This window comes from Dipodomys merriami, unplaced genomic scaffold, assembly GCF_024711535.1.
Source record: "Dipodomys merriami isolate MVZ:Mamm:240054 unplaced genomic scaffold, mDipMer1.0.p SCAF_29, whole genome shotgun sequence".
NCBI classification, from domain to species: Eukaryota; Metazoa; Chordata; class Mammalia; order Rodentia; family Heteromyidae; genus Dipodomys; species Dipodomys merriami.
The window spans coordinates 17,956,513-17,971,892 of NW_027204381.1; positions in this window are offsets into that span (position 1 = coordinate 17,956,513).

Genomic DNA, 15,380 nt, shown 5'->3' on the forward strand with positions numbered 1-15,380 from the left:
AGGGGGTGGGGGGTGGGGGTAGATGGGGGGGGAGATGGGAAGGGATAGGAAGGGGAAACAAGGGAGGAGGCAACAATGCTTGATAAGAAATGTACTCGTTATCTTGCCCATGTAATTGTAACCCCTCTGTATGGTATTTTCACAATAATAATAATAAAAAAAAACCAGGCTTATGCTGAGTGCTGGTATAGCCCATGCTATAATCTTAACTACTCAGGAGCCTGAGATCTGAGAACTGTGGTTTGAAGCCATTAATCACATAAAAGGCTGGATGTGGCATTGTGACTCAAATGGTAGACTCATAGCCATGAACAAAAGTTGCTAGGGATGGTGTTCAGGGCCTGAGTTCAAACCTTGCCACCACCAAAAACAACAACAACAGCTAGAAAAATAAAACACAACCCCAGGCATACCTCCTCTGAATTTCACACTTAAGAGAAACATTTTGCAAACAAATAATGAGGAAAAAAAATCTCTCTAAATGTCTAGTATTAAAGAAGCCAATTGGAAGGTTCCTTTGAACCTTCAACATTGGGTAACTTCACAGCTCCACAGAAATCTCCAACAATTCCAGCGTGTCCTTGCTAAAGATCGGCATTCATAAAATGTTTCTGCCGCTGAGTTTTCCTAAAGGAGTGGTTTTCCCCACAAGATAATTTCTAGTCTCCATTGGTGCTCTGTGGCTGGCATTGGCTAGAGTGACAAGACCCTTCTATTGGGTGTTTAGAAGAATGTATTCCAGTTTTGTCCATGCCAAAGACTCATCATACTAATGTGGGCAGTCACTTAACCTTTCTGGAAACTTTGTTTTACCTGCACAAAGCGGAGTGGGACCAGGTGAACCCAATGGTGTCTTCCATCCCTTAGGTCCTATGCTTTCTAGGAGTTAGTAGACAGGTTGTGAATGGGTCAGGGGCCCAGGTATGGGAAACCCTGCCTGTATCATTCCAAGAAGACTCAAGAGCCTACTGTGCTATTTGTTGTACTAATACCCATGGGGTTCTACATGGGGACTGCCTTGCATTAGTCATTTCATCCCTTGTAGAGTGGATTCTGCCCGCTGAGTAGAGATGCCCCCTTTTCCTGTTAAGTACAGTGCCTCTAGACTGTCATGTTCCAGGCAGGGCTTGTCTGGTTTACAAAGAAATGGTATTGTGGGAAGCTTTGCACCTTTGCTAGTGTGGACCTCAGATAAGCCTCCCTTACCTCATTCCAGCCCAAGCAAAAAAATCTGCATTTGTCAAATGCCCCATGCTGCCTCTGGGATCTCTCTGCTCTTAGGATCCTCTGATCTTCTTGTTTTCTTTCTTGGGCCCTGGAATCTGGGCTCTCTCTTCCTTTGTCCTTTTTCTTCACTTTCTAGCATCTCCTGGCTACCTTTTCTTGGCTCCTGGAATCCGTCATGTTTCATCCAATCCTGCTTTCTGTAGGCTCTGATTTCCTAGTTGGCGTTTCTTGACTTCCCATACATTTCCCCCCCTACCTGGGGGCGGGGAAACCAGGCCAGCTCTGTCACCAGCTTTCAAGGGCAGGACGGTGTTCAGCCCAGTGCTCGCCGGCCATGTTGGCACAGGCTGGCTTGCCGTGGCACACACTCTCTACCTGCCTGTCCAGCTGTATTTGCCTGTACACATCATATGGTGCCAGACAAGCTAGTTAGCAGCCACTTGGGGGGAAGATTAGATCCCTTTGTGTGTTTGTCTTAGAGTCTATCAGGAACATTGGTTTCAAATAGAGCATTCTTTTGTTCTACCCCCTACTACATGCATTGGTATCTTGCCAGGTCATTAAAGGAGAATAGCAACCGAAAGACAAAAGATGGTGAGCACTTGGAGATCTAGTTCACATTTCCTCCCATTCTGTAATGGTGGGACTTCCATCATCAGGAAGGTAGGTAGAAGTGGAATGCCTATTTAGGGTTTTCTGTAACCCTCATGTGATGCACCCTGTCTTGGTTTAGAGTTCCTTCATTCATCCTAGTGACAACCAGCAACCTCAGTTCCATCTCGGTCCCCTCCTCTTCCCTCATTCTCTCAATCCAGCTGTCTTCATCAGCTTCTAAATCTGTTGTCTTCATACTATTCTTGTGCAGGGCTATAGTGATAATGCTCATTTTGGGGGAAAGGAAAAAAGTCAGGGACACAGAATGCTTGCTGAGATAATGGAGCTCGTAGCCAGATGGAAAATGCTCTACCCCAGGTTTGCCTTTCTCCCAGGCCCATGACATCCGGACTCAACCAACATTTAGGGACTCTACTATCAAAGGTGACAATAGCTGTCAGAGAATCCATTTTTGCTCAAGGACCTTGTAGTCCAGTAAGGGGGAATGTTAAAACAAATTCAGAGTACAACGGGAAAATGGAGGGATGAGATGGTTTCCGGAGAGCAGAGGGAAGAAATTGGCCAACTTCTAGAGGGAGTCAGGAAAAACTCCATGGAAGAGATGACTTTCGACTTGGGTCTTGAAGTCTGGAAAGAAATTGGCCCGTTAGTCTAGATAGGGAAGGGAATTCTGGCAGAGGGACAAACAGGAGGAAAGCTATGAAACTGGCAAAAAGCATGTGAGAAGAAATGCAAACTCAGCTGGGTGCTAGTGGCTCACACCTGTAATCCTAGCTACTCAGGAGGCTGAGATCTGAGGATTGTGGTTCAAAGCCAGCCCAGATAGAAAAGTCCCTGTATGACTCTTATCTCCAATTAACCATCAGAAAACCAGAAGTGGCACTGTGGCTCAAAGCGGTAAAGTGTTAGCATTGAGCAAAACTGCTCAGGGAGAGGAACCAGGTCCCAAGTTCAAGTCCCAGGGCCAAGAGAAAAGAGAAAAAAGAAAGAAATGCAATCTACCTGGTGATGGGAACAGGTGTCAGGTGAAAATTGGCATAGCAGATGTCTTTGCTTCCTCCTAAAGCAGCGGGGAACCGCCGGAGGCTGAGCAGGTCGGAGAGAATCACGAGGGTCACTTCAATGATACAAGGGCAGGTATGGAGGGTGTGGGAGTGTATGTGAGCGTGGTGTGAGGATACCTAGAGGACTGTGTGTGTAAGTGCACAGGTGTGGGTGCGTATGCGGATGTGGATGAATGTGTGAGTTTGGATGGCTGGATGTGTGTGTGTGTAAGTGCACATGTGTGGGTGCGTGTGAGCGGATGTGGATGAATGTGTGAGTTTGGATGGCTGGATGTGTGTGTGTTTGTGTAAGTGCACATGTGTGGGTGCGTGTGAGCGGATGTGGATGAATGTGTGAGTTTGGATGGCTCTGTGTGTGTGTGTGTGTGTGTGTGTGTGTGCGCGCGCGCGCAGAACACTAGAGACACAGAAAAGAGTGAAGAAGCTTTTCCAAGTGATTAGAGAAAAAGTGATAAGGCACCAGCAGAGGGGAGGGAGAGGAGGCAACAGATGTGACATATAATTGTGTTAGACAACGGAGCAGACTGAGAGACAAATTAATTGTTGGGGGAGGTGAGGAAAGGGGAGGTATTTGGGACCATAATGATGAGGTTTCTAGTTACAGAACGTGGGTAAACGATGGTACCATTAACTCAGATAAAGAACGCAAGAGAGCCATGAGGTCAGCGTTGGATGCATTGGAGAATAGCTTGGGGGCTGGGGAGGGAAGCAGCTGTTTTCTGGACATCAGGAGGGGTGAGGGTGGATATGGCAGGAGCAGTGGTCACTAGAGAAGAGGGGGTAGCCCAGGACAGGGTCAAGCCCTTGCTAATATTCCTGGCCGGAGAGTTAAGGCTCAAGTTGGAGGAGTCCCAGCTCCATCTGCAAAGCTGGACTTCGTGCCCAGTTCTCTTCATGTCAATGCGCCCCTCTGCTTGTCATGAGTCAGGCACTGACAGCCTCAATGGTGCTGGCGATTTATCAGTGAGTGGAAAAAGATAATTACCATCATCTCACCTCGCCTCGCCTCACCTCGGCTGATAGAGAGAAATTTAACTGCTTCATTCCACTATAATTCCATCTCATTCTCCATCTTTCTCTCTCTCTTGCTCTCTCTCATTTTTTTTAACTTGGAAGTTTACAAAAGTGATTGATGATTTGCTATCAAATGTGGAAAAAAAAGAAGCTCGAATATCATCGGATAGTTTAACAGCCTTTAAAATAAAATGGTCTCTCTGGCTGGACATCCACAGTCGCCAGACAATCCCAGAAGGTCAAGCTTTAATGAACTGGTGAGAATTAGAGAAAGAAAGCGAGTGTGCTCCGAGCCGAGTGCCGGCTCCACAGTCCGCTGACCTTGGGGAGCAAGATACGTCATTATTTATGGACCCCCTGTGGGAATGTGCATGGGATGATTGCAAGCGACTGGCTGAGGGTCCTGGGTCACACCCAGCAAGTGGACGAGGCCGTTGGCCCTTTAGCTCCAGTGGTGCTTTATTATACCCTCACCACACCCCTCTTTGAAGTTGGACCCTTCTTGAAAGGATTCCCTCCAACCTACAGCCTCAGGCAACCCTGCCTTTGAGAACACAACAAAACCCGAGTTCTGCCCAGAGAACCCAAATGGACCTCTTGGTCATCCGTCTTTGGTCCCTGGACTCTCTGATTTGCTTCCTTTCCCAGGGTTAGAGGTAAAGAATAGCCTTGCACACAAACCTCTGGACTTGGCTGTGTCAAGAGGAACTAGAGAAATTATCTCCTGAAAGTTACCTACTATGCACCAGGCCCTTGTGGTGCATTCACTATGCAGGCAAGAGTCTGCATGCTCTCCTATCTTCTTTTTCTCCCCTCTATCCTTTAAGGTAGTTCTTGCAATTCTTACCTACAGAGGAAGAATTAAGAAGATCAGAAGTGGTGGCGAGTGGTCAGCAAAAATGGGTTTTGTGTACTCCCTCTCCTGGAGGGGGCGCTAGACCCAGCGACTTGCAGAAATCTTGGGATGTCACTGCTGAGTTAAGTTCTCCAAGGACTATAAATCACCCCATCCTTTTGTTTGCCCATTCTGACAGAAGCCTGGGGCCAGGGATAGGAACTCAGGAAGGCATCTAGCCAGTAACCTGAGCAGAAACAAATGCTGGCAACAATTCCCCCTCAGGTGAGCTCAAGAGAGCTTAAGACTATATTATTCCTCATGGACACCTAGATTGCTGCTTGTGAGACCCCGAGAAGAAGACTCAGCTCAGGAACATCTGGATTCATAGCCCACACAAAGCAGAAGTCCACGCACGTTGTTTTAAGCTGCTAGGTTTTGTGGTTGTGTTCTGTTATTTCACAATGGAGGAATAATTCAGAATGGTTAAAGAAGTTGGGCAAAACAGAAGTTGAGACTGCTTAATTTTTCAGTTATCACAATATTTTCAGGACACTATTTTGTTTGGCATGTGCTTTGTGAGTTCCAGGAGAGGATTGCCCGCTGGCTGGCGGGAGGCTGGCTGAGGTGTGCAGGGGGTCATGGCAAAGCTGTATTTTCTCTTCACCCCACCAGAGGTGGAGAGGCTGGGTGGCAGTGGATGGGTGATGCTGGGTGGTAAATGGGTGACTGACTTTCCTCATAGAACTCTTTCCCGTTAGACAGAGGGCACCGGGGAAGATCTGCCCTGAAGTTGGCCAGTTGATTTAAACATTTTGCTTTTAATTTTTGGTGTCTTTCAAAGGGAAAGAGAGAAATAAGGTTAGTTTCCTGAAGTGTAATTGTTTTGGGCAGTTATTTATTAATGAAAAGAAACAACATGTCAACAAGGCCTGGGTTTGTCTATAGAACTAATGTTAGCTGAAGCGCAGGTTAAAACAAAGGCAAGTATACTGTCAGTCTGCATTTGTCCAGCCCCGTGGCCACCTTTTAATTACCTGTGTTCTGGACTGGGGGACAGTAGTCTTTGCTTCCTCCTCAGCGAGGCTTGCTGGGATCAATGGACCTCTTTGAGGACTTGTAGGAGCCCAGGAGCTTTCTCCAACCTTCTAGCCCCCAGGATGAGGAAGAGGAGTGATAGGAACCTTTTGTTGAAGATACAGAGGTATAGAACTTTGAGCCCAGTTGTCACTGCTGTCAGATTCTCACTATGTGAGCATATTGTATGTGCAGTCTGGGAGGTGATGGGAATTTATGCTTCCTCATGTATAAAACAAGAATGGCTTGTATATACCTCATAGACTTGATATAGGGCTTCGGTGTGATAACCAACATGGTCACTTGGTTCACAGAAAGCATTCTACAAGTGGTGTGTCCTGTGAGTTCAGTCAAGCTGGGGTTGGACTTGGGGGGGGGGGAATCTACGGTTAAGACATGATTGATCTGATGAATCCCCCTCACTAGAAATCAGAAAGAGTGTGCCAGAGTTCCTGCCTCATACTCGTTTCAATCCACGAAGGTGTTCGGAATCTGTGGGATGGCATGGTTGACGGCTCTCTATTGTCACGATGGAGGCAGACACAATGCCAGCCTTGGTGTGCGGCACTTTTGTTCTCCCGTGGACCACTACGTTATCACAAGATGGCTCGCTGCCTCACACTCAGCACAGGAACATCATAAGCCATATATCTTGTCCATTTTATCTTGGAAGGCAATTTTCCCCCCCAGAAGCCTCTGAACAGAATTACCCTGCTGTTCAGAATTGGTCACATGGGTAGTCCTATTATAGAGAGACTTGAGAAAGTAAGTCTCTATCTTTTGTTTGTTTGTTTGCTTGCTTTCTATTATTCCTAGCAGGAAGATAGCGAGAAAGAAGGGAGTTCAACATGGGTAAGTTGGCTCATCCACAGGACATCAGAAACCCGTGGCTGTTAGAGCCACAGAGAACTTCAGAGATGATCCGGCTTAACTCCTTCACAACAGATGTGGGGCCCAGAGAGGCATACAGCTGATCAGAATTTACAAATTACAAGCACAGAATCTGCTGTACTTGGGAGGAGACAAATGGGAATTACGGCTATGTTTTATATGGACTATGAAGGCATTTGAGAGAAACAATTAAATATCTAGAATGTCTGAATAACAGTGTCAGTGTGTTCTAGAATATAGAATATATATAGAAGTATATATATTATATATATAAATATACATATATTTATATATAAATATATATAGAAGTAGATTAATTTATATTGATGAGAAGGTAATGAATGATAAGTATTAATAAGGATGTACAGAAACTTCAGAATGAGCAAGCTTCTCCAAGTCCAGAAAACCATGTTCAGAAAAATCACAGTCACAAAATATGAGCATAATGTGTGGGTGTTGAGGGGGTTGAATGAATTCAGGCTCAGCTGCATATGTTTGGTGTGTGCCCAGTGCTTGCCCAGCACCAAATTAGGTTCTGTGATAGGTAGAAAATAAATGTAATTCACTTCAACTTGACCCAACAAACATGTATTAAGTGTACGCTTGTTCCAAGCATGATAAGGATACAAAGATAAATAAGTGATACTTTCACATGCTCACAAATAGGATAGATAATGCTGTTATGTGGGTTTCTGAACGTCTTTACCCACAAAGCCTATGTGTTAAAGGCATGGTCACCAGCCTGATGCACTTGGCAGGGGGCGAAACTTTTCGGGGGTGGAGCCTAGTGTGAGGTCTTTAAGTTATTGCAGCTGTGCCCTTAACTGGGATTGTAGGATCGCAAGCACTTCCTCTTCCTCTTTTGTCTCATGACCACAGGTGAGTGGTTTTGCTCTACCACATGGCCTCGCCACAATGTAGGGCCAATCAATCATGGATGAGAGCCTCCAAAAGAAACCGTTTACTGTTAACAAATTAAGTGTATCTCAGGTATTTTGTTACAGTGATGCAAAGGTAACCGGCACAGGTGGTGGTGGGGTGGACAACTCACTAAAGCAGTGTAAATTACTTGCCATATTTGGACCTGAGCAAAGGTAAAAGAAGATCAGAGGGGCCACTATGTGACCATCGTTCTAGAGTTTGACAGAACAGAGATGTGCCTCAGGATGTTGTCAAGTGCTTTGGGATGGAGAAATGGATAGACTGAACAACTCAAGAGTTGGACACAAGACAGGTTGGAGATGTGAACCTTTCATGGGGTCTTGGAAAACCCTGGAGGAATAGAGGTCAACGTCTGGTTGAGTTGAGCCAAGATGAGGTGAAAACATGCATGAGAAATCTGGAAGACTTGTCTGCTGCATGGGAGATTCACAGTTATCCCTTTTCTACTTCTTTTCAACCTCCCAGTTATCAGGTCCCAAAGGCTTTTCTTATACGTAGTCCTAAAACAAGGTGTCTTCTTGATCTTTGGGGCAACCATTGTGCCTATTAAAACCATAGTGTTTAGAGTTTCAACTTGGCAAATGCTCTACCATGGAGGCAGGCCTCCAGCCCTTTTGTCACTCTTATTTTTGAGACAAGGTCTTGCTTCCTGTCCAGGTGCATGCTTGGACTATGATCCACCTATTTTCCCTTCCCACAGAGCTAGGATGACAGGGTCATGTCACCACATCCAGCCAACTATTGGTTAAGAAGGCATCTCATGAACTCTTTCTCTAGGCTTTGAACCACCATCCTCCAGTTCTCAGCCTCTCAAATAGGTGTGAGTCACACTGGGACCTGACTCCCTCATGTCTGTTTCTAAGAAGGAGAGAGTTGTCAGAGGCCCTTCAGAGAGATTTGACTTCTGGAGGTGGCCAGCGTACCATTTCAACCCTAGTCTTATGTCTGAAAAGTATGTAAAACACCACTTCTTACCTCTTCCCTACCCCCAGAAAAGTAGATTAAAAGACAGAAAGTTAAAAATCGCCAAATATGAAAGAATGCCTTTGCCATTCAATGTGCCAATTTACCTCTGAAGAATTATTCAGTATTCAGTATTCACATCTTCCCCTGTACTGCCTCGAGATTGTTCCTTGCAGGGCATCTCAAGACACGGAGAGCTCATGAAGAGTTCCAGCTAAAGATGCCGAGGGATCAGTAGCATTTATTGAGTGCCCACTAAATGCCAGACTCTATTCTCAGTGCTTTGCTTTACATATGTAACTCAGGTAGCAAGGAAATGCCCCCACTGACTGCAGCATGGAAGTAGTGACCTGGGGAAATGTAAGAAGCTACGTGTGTGAACATGGCTTCCCCTTCCCCTTCCCCTTCCTTTCCCTTTCCCTTTCCCTTCCCTTCCCTTCCCTTCCCTTCCCTTCTTCCCTTCCCTTCTCTTCCCTTCCCTTCTTCCCTTCCCTTCTCTTCCCTTCCCTTCCCTTCCCTTCTTCCCTTCTTCCCTTCCCTTCCCTTCCCTTCTTCCCTTCCCTTCCCTTCCCTTCTTCCCTTCCCTTCCCTTCCCTTCCCTTCCCTTCTTCCCTTCCCTTCCCTTCCCTTCCCTTCTTCCCTTCCCTTCCCTTCCCTTCTTCCCTTCTTCCCTTCCCTTCCCTTCTTCCCTTCTTCCCTTCCCTTCTCTTCCCTTCCCTTCTTCCCTTCCCTTCTCTTCCCTTCCCTTCCCTTCCCTTCTTCCCTTCTTCCCTTCCCTTCCCTTCCCTTCTTCCCTTCCCTTCCCTTCTTCCCTTCTTCCCTTCCCTTCCCTTCCCTTCTTCCCTTCCCTTCCCTTCTTCCCTTCCCTTCCCTTCCCTTCCCTTCTTCCCTTCCCTTCCCTTCCCCTTCCCCTTCCTTTCCCTTCCCCTTCCCCTTCCTTTCCCTTCCCTTCCCCTCCCTTCCCCTGCCCTCCCCTTCCCTTCCCTTCCCTTCCCCTTCCCTTCCCTTCCCAGGTGTATGTATGCATGGCAATACAGGGGCTTGAACTCAAGGCTTCACACTCAGGGCTTCACACTCCCATCTGGCTTTGTTGCTCAAGGCTCATGCCCTAGTAATTGAGCCACACATCCACTTCTGGCTTTTTGCTGGTTAATTGGACTTCTCCCCCAACCCCTGGGCTAGCTTTGAACCTTGATCCTCCGATCTCAGTGCTTAGGCTGATTACGTTTCTGAGTGGAGCCGTTAGTGGGGCCACACGTGGCCAAGGGAAGAAGCTGGGTGGCCGGGGCAGGAGGGAAGCTGGTCAGAACTATGTCTGGATGTTGCGATGGCATGTTGGGAAATGGATGGCTTTCGCTCTGCCTGAAGAGGAACCTCGGCGTGTCACTACCAATCATGCAAACTAGACTCTCAGAATGAGATTAGGCGGAAACATAACCAATCAAAGCTGGAGTCTCCATTGCTCTATGACTTCATTTAAAGTTCCAGTGCCAGCAGGAAGGAAAAGAGAAATCAATAGTACATTTTCTTTGCCATCAATTTTGCTTTCTGCTAAATGAAAGTGCTTGTGTTCCCTCTCTTGTTCACCCTGCCATGGAAGATGTTCTCACTCCCTACCTTTCTCTCTTTACCCCCATCCTGTGGTGACAGTTGAACTCACGCAAAGAGTGCTTTGTAGGCCAGAGTTGTACACGCAGCCTCTTTGTACTTCTAAACACTTGGGGAGCTGGAGGGAGGAGAGGGGGAAAGAGAGGATAATGAATATGATCAAAGTCATATCTATCTATCTATCTATGTATACATGTGTATGTATATACATGTGTGTGTGCATGTAAGTAGAATAATGAAGCCCACTAAAAATTGTTAGAAGGTACATGGTGGGGGACAAAAAGAGAATAATAGAAGTTCTGAATTTGATCAAAATACATTCTATGCACATATGATAATATCAGTGAAACCCCTTTGTACAAATTATAAAAAAACAACAGTAATTTAAATGGAACTAATCAGGTGCTGGTGGCCCAAGCTTGGAATCCTAGCTACTTAGGAGACTGAGATCTTCAGAATCATAATTCCAAACCAGCCTGGGAAGAAAAGTCCATGAGACTCCATTTCCAAAATGACCAGCAAAAATATCAGGCTTAGCTGGGCACTGGTGGCTCATGCCTGTAATCTAGCTACTCACAAGTCTGAGATCTGAGGATCACAGTTTGAAGCCAGCCCAGGCAGGAAAGTATATGATACTTGTATCTACAACAAACCACCAGAAAACTGGAAGTGGCACTGTGGCTCAAAGTGATAAAGTGCTAGCCTTTAGCACAAAAGCTCAGGGAAAGCACCCAGGCCCTAAGTTCAAGCCCCACAACCGGGGGGGGGGGGGGATCAGTCTAGAGGTGTGGCTTAAGGGGTACAGTATCAGCTATGCAAGCAAGCTTGAGTGAGCATGAGGTTCTGAGTTCAAACCCAAGTACCACCAAAATAAATAATAAATAGCAAAACAAAACAAAACAATTCCACCAAGAAGCAACACTAACAAAAATGACTGTAGAATAGGGCATATCAGTTAATCAGGTATTTACAGGAATGGCTCACCTTGTCAGGCAGTAGCCATCCATGCTCTCTGCCACCACTGACAGCTCCACAGTTCTCTCCAGGCCTCAAGGGCACACTCCAAGCCCATGGCGTGTGCGAGGTTGGAGCTGCAGGTCTCACGGAAAGGAATCTCTAGGGGAAGAGAGACCTGTGTGAGCTCACTCATGGCCTCTGGTCCCAGAAGCGGCAAAGAACTCTGGTTAGAAGATCTGATTCCAACCAGGTGCTAATGTCTCACGCCCGTCATCCTAGCTACTCAGGAGGCTGAGATCTGAGGATCATGGTTCAAAGTCAACCCTGGCAGAAAAGTCTGTGAGTCTCTTATCTGCAATAAACTACTCAGAAAGAGCTGTATGTGGTGGCTTACGTGGTTGAACACTAGCCTTGAGTACAAAGAGGCTCAGGGTTGGTGCCCAGGCCCTGAGTTCAAGCCCCAGGACTGGCAAAAAAAACCAATAAGCGAGTCCCTCTTCCTGCTGGAAAGGGTTTGCTGAGCATTCCTAACCAGGACCCTCTTCCCAAGCAATCCCTTCATAGTGACCTTGAAGAACTTCAGCAAGGTCGCATCTATACAGGCTCCAAGATCATCCCAGCACTTTGCCTAGCCATAATTGAGAAGAAAGCAAAAGGAAGGCCAAACGCAGTTCTGTGGACTGCATACTCATTTCCTGAGGAGCAGGCGTCCCTCGCCTTGCTCTCCGGGACTCACTGAAGCTCCAGGAAACTCGACCAGTCACTTAATAAGTCATTGAGGACGTGTGGTTTAATTAACTCGCCCAAAATTCCTCCTTTCCCTTTCTCACTTTTGCTATTAATATTTTTCGATATCTGATAATGCAGTGTAGTTAATTCTTTCTGGCTTTATAATGAACACTGCCATAATGAAAAAGGTTAGCACTGCTTCAGGCGGCTTTTAATTATCCAGCCGAGCAGGTAAAAGCACTTTCTTCTTCTGGTTTTTTCCCCTTACTTAGCAATTAATGGAGGAACTCTTACAGTCCCCCCCCTTTTTTTTTTGTTTTCTAATGGATGCTGCTACACGGGGCAGAGAGGCCTCGCTCTACCCGTTACTACCAAACGAGGCCGTTGTAGCCCGTGTCGCCGCCTCTCAGACCCCTGGCTTGCAGAGAGGAAGCGCTCTGTGCTGACTGCAGGTTTATTTAATTAAAAAGCCAAGTTACCTAGAGTTTTGTTACTGATTCCCTGCCTTGCATTTTCCTCTCTTTGCATGGGCGTCCAGAGGCCCCCCGAAATGCTTTTATAGCCCAGCTGGTCTTGCTTTATTGTAGGCATTTTCCTGGCTCTCTTTAATAGGGCTATTTGCCTTCTGTTCCGGGTGTTAACTGCAACCACGGGGCTGTTCTCCTTGCTTTACAAGCAGGGAAACTGAGGCCCAAAGAGATTGTCTGCCTAGCAGAAAGCGCCTTCTCCAGATGGCATGTGTGGATAGGAACGGTGACATCATCAGGCTAATTGTAAAGTCACCTTAGGAGTGGGAGGAGGGGCGAGGGAGGAGTTGAAAGTTTGTGTGGGCCGCTTCCATGTCTCTCAGCCAGGAGAGTCACAGGGAGAATATGGGCACCCTGGGTGGAATGATTTGCATGATTCCTCCTTGTTTTTACAAATATTATGCCAAAAATGATTCTGGGAGTGAACAACATTGTGTGTGTGTGTGTGTGTGTGTGTGTGTGTGTGTGTGTGTGTGTGTGTGTGTGTGTGTGTGTGTGTGTGTGTGTGTGTGTGTGTGTGTGTGTGTGTGTGTGTGTGAATAGCTTGATTAAATCTGAATCTTTCTCAGACTCTGTACATAGATCTGTGAAAAGGGTTGGGTCAGTTGTAATAAGAACCCAGGGTCTTCTAAGAAGGAAGACGTGGAGGATGGAGCACTCTAAGAATCCAAGTTGGAGACAGTTATATGGAACGTGTAACATGCTGTGAGGCTGGTGGTGGGAATGTAGCAGGGAGGAAGACAGTGTGTGTGTCTATGTGTGTGTGTGTGTCTGTATGTGTGTGTGTGTGTGTTGGTACTGGGGCTTAAACTCAAAGCCTCATGCTGTAACACTTGGCTTTTATTCTCAAGGCTGGCACTCTATCACTTGAGCCACAGCTCCATTTCTGGTTTTTTGTTGGTTAATTGAAGAGAAGAGTCTCATATTTCTCTGCCAGGCTGGCATCAAACTGGGATTCTCGGATCTCAACCTTCTGACTAGCTAGGATGACAGGGCCTGAGCCAGTGGCACCTGGCCTTTGTCACATGCTTCGTGCTGACCGTTTGGCTCCTTTTCACCCTGTTCCTGGTTCCTGAAGGCCAACCACAAGTGCCTTTGAGATCGTGAGACTTGAGAACTGAACTTCACATGTTCTTGGCGCCCACTTTGCATTTCGATCGCTTGTGGCCCTGTGTTGGGATATCAGTAAAGCTGAGGTTCAAAGCAACCACTTGACATTTTCACAGCGGGTCAGCAGCCATTTGGATGTACAAGGCTGTCCACAGCGGCCTGCCGCAGGACGGGACCTTGGCCTCCAGAGCTTTAGGGAGAATTCTAAAAATGCCACCTTGCAGGTACTACATGAGGTCCCGTGTCTGTGGGACTGACTCACCCCCCCCCAAGCCTGAGTATCTCAGAGGTTCTGGGAAAATTGGGGGAGGGTGGGGTGGGAACTCTAGTGTGATCTACAGGCTTCTCTGGTAAGTGTTTAAGTTGGTGAAGTCTGTCAAAACAGTTACCCGAATTTGAACAGCATTTGGCCATTTTCAAAGCAAGAGCACATCCATTATCACACCCTCGTTAAATAATGCTTTCAAGTGTCAGTCAGGGAACATGTTTCCTTCTCCCCATTTGACTGATGAATAAGCCAAAGCAAGGAGATGTTAACCCCTTAACGCCCCCCCTCCCTACCCCACCACACACACACACTCCATTTGATGGAAGATCAAAAAGCTGGTAGGTTTTTTGTTTTTGTTTTATTTTTGGTGTCTCCCATTTGTAACACCTTCCATTTACAGCAACAGAGCTCTGGTAAAAAGTACTTCATAGTCCTCCACTCAATCCTCAATCCTGGGTGACTTCACTTTGAAAGGAAGATATTGGGACTCCTGCCAGTAATAACTTGCTGAAGTACACGTGGCAGAATTAGTGATAGAAGCTGCGTCATCTTGCCCCAATCCCTCTCCAATTGCTACCTTCCTGCAATTAGCAATCTGCAGCTTAACATAGCAAGAAAATCTGTTCCACTTGACTAGTGCCATGCATAGAACAGTATTCCTCGTGGACTTTTTGATGAACGGATTAGTTTTGGTATGGTCACAAGACTACAGATCGCAGCACCAGGAGAGAAAGCAAATTTCAGGATCTCTGTCCTTTCCTTGTTCTTTTCCAATGCTTGGTGCTTTCTCACCAAATCTCTATGGGCCTCAGTTTCCCTGAATGTAATAAGGAGAACAACCCCTTGGCTGCTGTTAGCAGGGAGAACAGAAGGAAGATAGCTTTATTTAAGTAGAACCAGGAAAATGCCTACAATAAAGCAAGACCAGCTGGGCTATAAAAGCATTTGGAGGAGCCTTTGGAGGCGAACGCAAAGACAAAGAGATGCCCAATGACCTCCACATTTTCCTTTCCCTTTTTCTCCTCTCATACCTGTAATATAGTGAGTATACCTACATCATTCATTCCTTCAAAAATATTTCATGAAGCATTGTCAATACAACATGGAAAGAAATTGTATAGTCCCTTATTCTCTATTTCCTCACATTCTACTGGCTCAAACACACCTTTTTAAAAAAAATCATCACATTATATTTTACCCCATGTACAAAACAAGGCACACACCATGTGGCCGGACTGCCATAGGAACACAGAAAATTAGGTCCAAGTTAGTTTTAGGAGGTGAGAGGAAGATGGAGAATCAGGCAAGATTCTCGGGAGGGGATAACTGAGTGGCGTTTTAAATGCTGAGATGAATTAGCCAAATAGAAGAGGGGGAAGTTGATAAAATGAAAACAGATTGTGGTGTGATCTCTGCAGAGAAATTCAGGTAAACTAGTCCTACACAAGCAGTGTACAGTGTGAGAGGAAGATGGAGAAGCAGGCTGGGGCCTGAGAGGGGCTTCACAATTGCAAAGGTCCCATTGAGGAGTGGAATGGATTTCAGTGTTTAGG